The sequence below is a fragment of the Amblyomma maculatum genome, chromosome 1, assembly GCF_055883805.1.
Source record: "Amblyomma maculatum isolate TAMU_Amacu chromosome 1, ASM5588380v1, whole genome shotgun sequence".
NCBI lineage: Eukaryota > Metazoa > Arthropoda > Arachnida > Ixodida > Ixodidae > Amblyomma > Amblyomma maculatum.
Genome location: NC_139344.1, coordinates 337,725,964 through 337,733,884, shown reverse-complemented (window position 1 = coordinate 337,733,884; position 7,921 = coordinate 337,725,964).

Genomic DNA, 7,921 nt, shown 5'->3' with positions numbered 1-7,921 from the left:
TGAGAGAAGAAAGATGTCATAGTGAAGAGCTCTTAAACATTAGCCGGGTTTTAACTCTGCTTACATCTATTAAGACGTGAAAAAGCACTGTTTGACATAGTTTTACTTGGCGGTTTATATTTGACAGACTGGGATAGCTTGTCAAAATGGTCCTCCCAAAGTGAAAATTGGTTGGTTTTGAAGGAAGGAAAGACGCGGTACCTGCATCATTTCTCGAATGACATTTCTTTTAAAATCTACGGCATACGATCGGAGGTACATATACCGTCGGTTTGAATTCATACCTCAAATTATCATCCAACTTTATTAGCAAAATGATGCAATATGTAACTGGGAACGAAATGTTATGACCACCCTGAACACTGCCCAAAGAAAGGCCTTGTCATAGTTTCCAAATGAAATCATAGGGTATCTGTTGCCACTTCCTGCCAACAGATGTTTGCTGTTTCCCCGTCTTTTTTGCGCTATGTCTTCAAGATCCTGCCAACACATTGCGTGCGCCACTCATGAGCCAAGTAATTAAGGTTTTCTCCTTAATTTCGACCGTCTGAGGATCTGTGCTGTACTCTGACGCCGCAAAAGCACTTAGGTTCGAACACGCCCGCGTTAGGCGAAGCAAAAAGAAAAGGCCTTCATGTGCTGTGCGATGTTTGGTTTGGTTTGTGGGGTTTAACTTCCCAAAGCGACTCATACTGTGAGACACGCCGTAGTGGAGGACTCCGGAAATTTGGACTACTTGGGGTTCTTTAAAGTGCACTGACATCGCGCAACACACAGCCGTCTCGCCTCCATCTAAAAGCGGCCACCGAGGCCAGGATTCGATCCCGCATCATTTGGCACAGCAGTCGAGCGCAGCACTGCACCACCACCGCGGTGCATGTGTAAGTTAAAGATCCCTAGGTGGACGAAATTATTCCGTAGCCCTCCACTACAGCACATCTTTCTTCTTTCGCTCCCATCTCCACAACGTATTCACGGCAAAGTGAGATAGTGAATGCCTCTGGATGTGAAACCAGATGCGGATAGGCGACGCAAGTATACCATGCGAGTCTGATCACAGTCTGGTGCTGCTTTGATGGAATATTTGCCTCGTCTTATTCACCAAATGTTTTGAAGCAATAACTTCCTCTATGTCGTTGCGTGGAACAAGCGGCTTTGGCGTTGGGTCGAAAACCGTAAGACGTTTATGAAGAATGAAGTGTAGCTTCCCTAAGCGACTCAGGCTGCGACGACAGGCGCAAATTTATGCCGAGAAACCTAGGTCACGCATCGCGTTGTACCGAGAAATCTAGGCCATGTGTGCATGTCTGGAATGAAAATAAGTAGCACTCCTATCAGGAATTAAGGTCTCGATCGAATTCACTATATAAAATAATTTCCTTCATGTGACTACTTTGTTTTTGTCCAGAAGAAACTCCGTGTCGACCCCTTTGTGAATAAAATAAAAAAGCAGATGAATTCTGGAACGCTTTCTGCAACGCCGCTCTCTTCCTCAATTTCGGTGGTTGCCTTGCTGGCTCTGCGCGCCCGAAGAAAAGTTAGAGCAAAGCACCGTCCACGTGTACAGGATGGCCACGTAATTGAGGATTGTGCATTCTGGCAACAACGATTCCTATTACAACGCAAAGGCAAGCAAAGCTTGGCTTAAACGGTAAGCACTGCAGGAAATGGTATAGGCTCGCATACCAGCATACCCAAAGCTTAGGAATTCCTAGTACAGGAAGCATACAACCATGGCATACAAGCAATGTTCTCAATTCTATAATTTCCACGTACCTATACGACTGTGTTGCATTATCGGTCTGTTTCAACATAGCAGCCAACAAATTTTGAGGTCAAACCACAGTTCAAGTTGAAGCCTGCGGTAGTGCAGGCTAGCATTTTGCGAAAACGTTTTAACATGTAACAGAGGTATTATGTCTTCATTAAAGTTGCAAAGGCATATTGTTTGCTCCTTACCGTTTGCAGTCGCCGCGGTCGTCGGTCCTTAGGTAGCCCTTGAACGGCGACGGATGTCTTGTAGCGAAGGCAGCAGTACGTATCCTTCGATCGTTAGTCACACACTGACACAGCAACGATAGCACAGTGCAAAACGCGATTGGCGTCCGACAAAAACACCGGTCCCGCGTTACAGCCACGTTCGGCACTCGCCACTGCTGTCGCGTCATCCGGCGAAGAGCGCCTGTTGCGCACAACGCACACCAGCCAAAGCCTCCTTGTATACCATTCATTAACAAGCGACACGCCTGGGCTATTCTAGAGCACTATGCCAGAGCGGCGGCGGGCACACGCAAACCGCTTGCTTTTTATTCACGACGTCGCCACTGCGCCATCTACTAATTTATTTTGCAAATTATCCATCCTCCAAATAAGCGATCGTTCACACGCTTAGAAACGATCATCTATTTATGCTTTGCGCAATTCAGCAGTCCCAGTGGTCACATCCGCTACTCTTTTGGCTCAAAGCCCGCAATGGGCAGCCACTGGTAGTAATCCGGTGCCTCACTCAGCAGACATCAAAGCATGTTCGGCGTCATGGGCGAAATTAATCCTGCATGTTCCTCTTTATGCGGCAGTGCGTTCCTTGTTGTTAAGTGAGAGGAAAAAGAGTTCTTCGGCATTTACGATTGTGCTGTAGCAGCATTGCAGTGTCCCAGTGTTTCTTCTCAGGAAAGGTTAAGGACCGGTTAACAAAATTCAGAAGTAACTTTCTCCTAGTTACCAGTGTTGTGTTTTCTTGTCGGTATATAAGCCAACAGTTATTCATCACGAGAAATAATAAAACTTTGCTTTCAATGAAGGTACAATTGTACTTACAACTGCTCACAGTATGAACTAAAACAAATCCCCACCAGTACCGAAAACAGACTTCCTTACTTTGGTTTTACAGTCTACTCTCGTGGAATTAATATTTCCGCTGCAGCTATTTCTTTGAAACCTGTTTTGAGTTCAGATCGGTCTTCGTTTCGTGAAACAGTGCTTAGAAGTTAAAAAGTTAGTATAGCAGCATTTATTACCAGGTATTACTTCTCCATGCTTTACTCTTGATCTTCCGACCGATAATTTCTGATTACTGCGGGGCCATGGTTACCATTGGCTGGGCCTTATTGACACTCCGGCGGCTCTTAGCAAAGGGATTCGATCTCACTATTGCACATTTAGTTGCTCCGCGTAAATGTCAACACGTGGTATTAGTCAAAACCACGATAAACAGAGCTATCACTCATTAATACCGGAATACTGGTCTGCAGTATCTTGAAATAAATAATAATAAATAAATAAACTAGGTTTAGCGGCGTTTAACCACTACTGATCTTTACGGCATGTGTGCCTCCAACTGTATGTAATTTATTGTAAGTGTAGGTGTTCAGGAATATGTGAGAGAGATACACCTCTTTTCCCAAAACAACAAACGAATTGACTGAAGACATTTAACGTTTCCCAAACTGTCATTGCCAGTTTGTGAATGCTTAAATTTCGCGGAATGAAGAGGCGGTGTTGGAGTCACTACCACGTCTACCAAGTCAAAGCTTTAGCGCCTTCCTAATAGTTTTGCGCAGTTTTGTTCCACTATTCGTTTCTTGGATTTCTAGTTGATTCCCTCTTTTTCTACTCTTAGCACTGAAACTTACAAGGTTGCGGTTTGACCTTGAGCTGCCCGAGCGGGCCTAATTTCGCCCGCTTGTTTGTCTTCCTCGTCCGTAGCCACTACCCGGGGCACCGAGTAAAGGTTCGGTCTCAGTGCTTGCCCTCGGTTCTTTTTCCGTCGTATTGAGTGCTTTCGGATACTCCATTTTCGGATTTCCCGGTGCTTGCCATAGCTCGGCCCTCGGCTGTGCGTGCAGCGCCCTCTCGTTTATGGTTTCTACACTACACCAGCGGCAAAGTCAGCGCACAAAATTTTCTTGCACGTTGAAATGGTGATTGCTAATGTACTAATTGTCATACAGGAAGTCAAGCGTGCCGGACCTACTATATAAGGTTGCATTAAGTAGTTTGGAACCTCGGCGCACACACGGGGAGTGAAAATGCGCTTCTGTGGCTCCTTGTGGCTTCCCTGTGGCTTCTGTGGCTCCTTTTATTTTACTACGTAGTCGAAACACCAAATCTTGAGGAAAAATAAGCCCGGTATATGCTTCTTTATGCGAAGGACCTCATGACCAGGTGCTAGATGCAATAAACAATAAATAGATATTTTAATTCGCCTTCCAAATGACCTTGAAACGATATTTTTGTGACCGGTAACCGAGACACATCGCTAGCGTGATGTGTTTTAGCAGAGTGTGACAGCCGTGCAGCTAATACGGTCGCATTGTCATTCCAATCTTTGCCACAGTTGTCAAGCCGTAATTTGTCAAGCAAGTGTAGTTGTCGTACTTAACGTGTTTGCCGTACTGCTGCGCTAAAACTCGCGAACGACGTATGAATCTTGGAATGATGACCACGAATACTAGTGACGTCACAGCACAGTCACGAAAAGGGGGACGCAGTGCCGACGTCGGTGGTCGATGGCCTGATTAGCGTATAAAACACGTCAAACATATGAGTTTCAGATTGACAGATATCGTCGTCACACAGCCCGGTCTGTCAAATTCAAGGGCTACATTAGAACGATGATGAAGCCAGCACGTCGAGCGATTGTGTATCTTCACAGTTTGAATGGCCTTCAGCGCAGCGATGCCGACAAATTCGGCCGGCGGACTGATGTGCAAACTTTCTTCTCCAAAATGGTGGTTGAAATAAATGTTCATGCCAATAAAATGGCAATCTGAGCAGCTGCGTATGACTCTACCTTTTTCATATTGCAAAGAACGAAATTATTGATTTCGTTGACTGAAAGCAACCACGTGAGCCACTAGCCTACAGGTTATATAAACCGGTTCTCACGGTGCAATAATAATCGAGTAAAGTACCGCCGGACAAGGATTCTGACCACAAAGAGAACCCACACAGTTGCCGTCTTTAGAGCATGGCTGCGCAAACACCTGTAGAGCAGAGGTGTAGTATTCGTAGTATTTGCGCACGCGCAGGAAATGCTGAATCGCTTAGTATCACCCTGTGGCACACATTCTGCGAATGCATGAGCCGTTTGCTACACAACAACCTGAAAACTCTACCCCTAAAGGAGACACTTAATCGCCTATTACGTGTGGCTGCGACAGCATAGCCTATCTTCAAAGACACTCATGTGTGACCCGCTCCCACAGATGTCCTTGCATATGTCGGTTGGCAGATCGACCACCGATCGACGGCTGGCGCAAGTTACGACTAGCAGTTCGGTACTAGAACTCGTGCAGATTCGAACGCAATGAGTCCCGCATCTCTGCAACAATTTGGAGGCCCACAATCATTGCCTCAGACACCGCCACCTCATCGCGTGGTGTGACAGTGACAAAATGCTGAGGAAATACTTTATCTCGTTACAATATCGCATTAAAGAATTTGCCACGGTTATGGCAAGCCGAAGCAGCTTAGGATGATTATGATGACAACATTTATGTCGAAGGTTATCACTGCTCTGAAAGCATGCCATTTAGAGATTGCTTTCCACCTCTTCTTGTGCTAACTTTTTTCTTTAGTCTTCTCATAAATATGGACCACTAAGGCGTCACATTATCCGAGGCAGGCCTTTCTACGTATTAATTTCCGACTACTAATAAAGCAAGCCTCAGCGGTGTACAGCTGTAATTTGACAGAGTATTAAGTCTGTTCGCTTGCAGACAGGGTGCGTGATGAGCACTCTCAACACGGGCTACGATTTAAAAAACACGATCAATGGCCTAAAGAGTCAGAGCAAAACAGAGGTTCTAAGATTAATATACCGAAATCTAATGTAATATAACTAATGTTCGAGTATTTGAAGGTAGTAGCAGTTTATGATAGGTAGCGGAGCGCTGGAAGTGGCAAAGGAAATGAGACGCCTATAGTGCCCATCGAGCCTTCGCAGGTAGGTGCCTTACCTTGGCGAAGTAAATGTGGAAGCCTTTTGGCAAATTTGAAGAACATAACATGCAAGTCACGCAAACTCAGCGCAAGCCAACAAGTTTCGCATGTTTTAGTCACCTTTATTGTTCATTTTATTAACTAGCCTAGCTCACTGCTGCCCGGCTATGGTTATGTACAAACATACAAAACAATGTACATGATATATACACAGAAATCTGAACTTTGTACACACAGGAAGCATTTGCTCGCAGAAAAAAGGAATATGTAAAACTCATTCATAGTACAAGAATACAAAGCTCGCCCAGTGCAGTCGGGGGAGGCGCAGTACTAGCAGCGCTCGAGAATTAATCGTCACAGTAAAAATAACGCTCGCGGTGAGAATTAATCAATAGTCACAGTGAAAATATATAAAGATGAGCGTGTGACATATCTCGTCAGAAAGGCTTTACGAGACGCGGTTTTCTGGCGACGCGCCCCGTGCGGCTTTCTTGTCTTAATAAGTTTGTTCAAGTCCAAGCAATAAAAAACGTGCTTTCCTGAAGGCCGTGTGCTTGAAGCGCAGTGAAGCAGCTGTGGCTCAAGCTATGGTCGCATCAGAACGTTCGGAGTTTTACAGTGGTGCTCATCGGAACGCAAAATGGCGTCACTGGATAGCGGCTACACAGGTTAACAGGATTCTGGAAAGTTTCGTGACCTTAGTGCTAGGATAGCCTTTGCTAGGAGAAACAGTTAAAAAGTGCACAACTTTGGCCGAAAGTTCCCGGACCATAGTCTCTGTTGCTGGTCTGTGTAGAGTGACACCCCCGGCATCCTTGAAACTTCCGATCTCTATAAACTTACGAATGCTGATATTCCCTAACCTCTCAGCAGGTTTCGAACTTCACGACTGAGTTAACTTTCCGACAACTCTACTCAGAAATACTAATTATAATAACACGCGTGGTCTGGGCACCTTTAGGCAGGACTTAGTAAGAGTTGGGTACAATGAGTCGTGCAGTGAACTCATGCTTCCGAAACTCTTATATATACTTCCCACGGTGACAAAAAGTGCGGAATTTTTATCCCTTTAATTTTCCAGCACACCTTTAAATCATCTTACTGCGTCATAAATTCTCACCATACCAATTATTTTGGCCTCTTTCTGAAAGCGTTCTTACCAAACTGCAGCGTTGAAAACCGTTCCGAGCTAATAGGGTAACCCGACTTTGACCGCGACTACCCTAGCCGAGCAGTAACGCTCAGAAATCTACCACAACCATCAGCGGAGGCGAACAAAACCATGGCTTTGCAAAAATACATGAAAAGGAGCACGCAGTGCAAATATTTAACTCCATCTTGAGGAACAGCGTTGTTCCTCAAGATGACCTACTTCCAATTCGTGTCCTGTTAAACAATATTAAACGTTTCGTAATGAATGCTCGCCAAAGGTGCAGCTTACGCGAACGGCTTTGTTGAAATCGAAACTATGTCACTCAATGCTTGTGCACGGTTTGTGCTGTGAGAAGTGGAGCGCTACTTTCAATCCATGGTACGATATGAAGTTTTCTTTTTTATATGTGCTGAAAATTATACGTTTCGCACTTGGGGTATGAGATAAAAGTTGGCTGGTACACAGGCGATCTATGCTCTTTTTGAGCGTATCTGTTTTCTTTTTCTTTTCTTTTTTGTAGCTTGCAGCTTCTATAAAAACTCTGATCATGCATAACACCCAGTCTTTTAGGGAGTTTTAACAGAATTCGAGTGTGCCATAAGTATATCGTTGAGAAAACAAGTTCCTTAAGCGCCAGCAAGCCACGTAACAGGAGACGAGTTCCGATTTGAATGGCACACATGCGCAGCCCCGTTGTATGGCGACGATGGAACGCTTAGACGGCAACGTTCATTTCCAAATTATTCTTTAATTGTTGTAAACGTCAGTGACGTCACGCTACTAATATGTACCGAAAAACGGACGATATTCGCCAATGGCAGCACG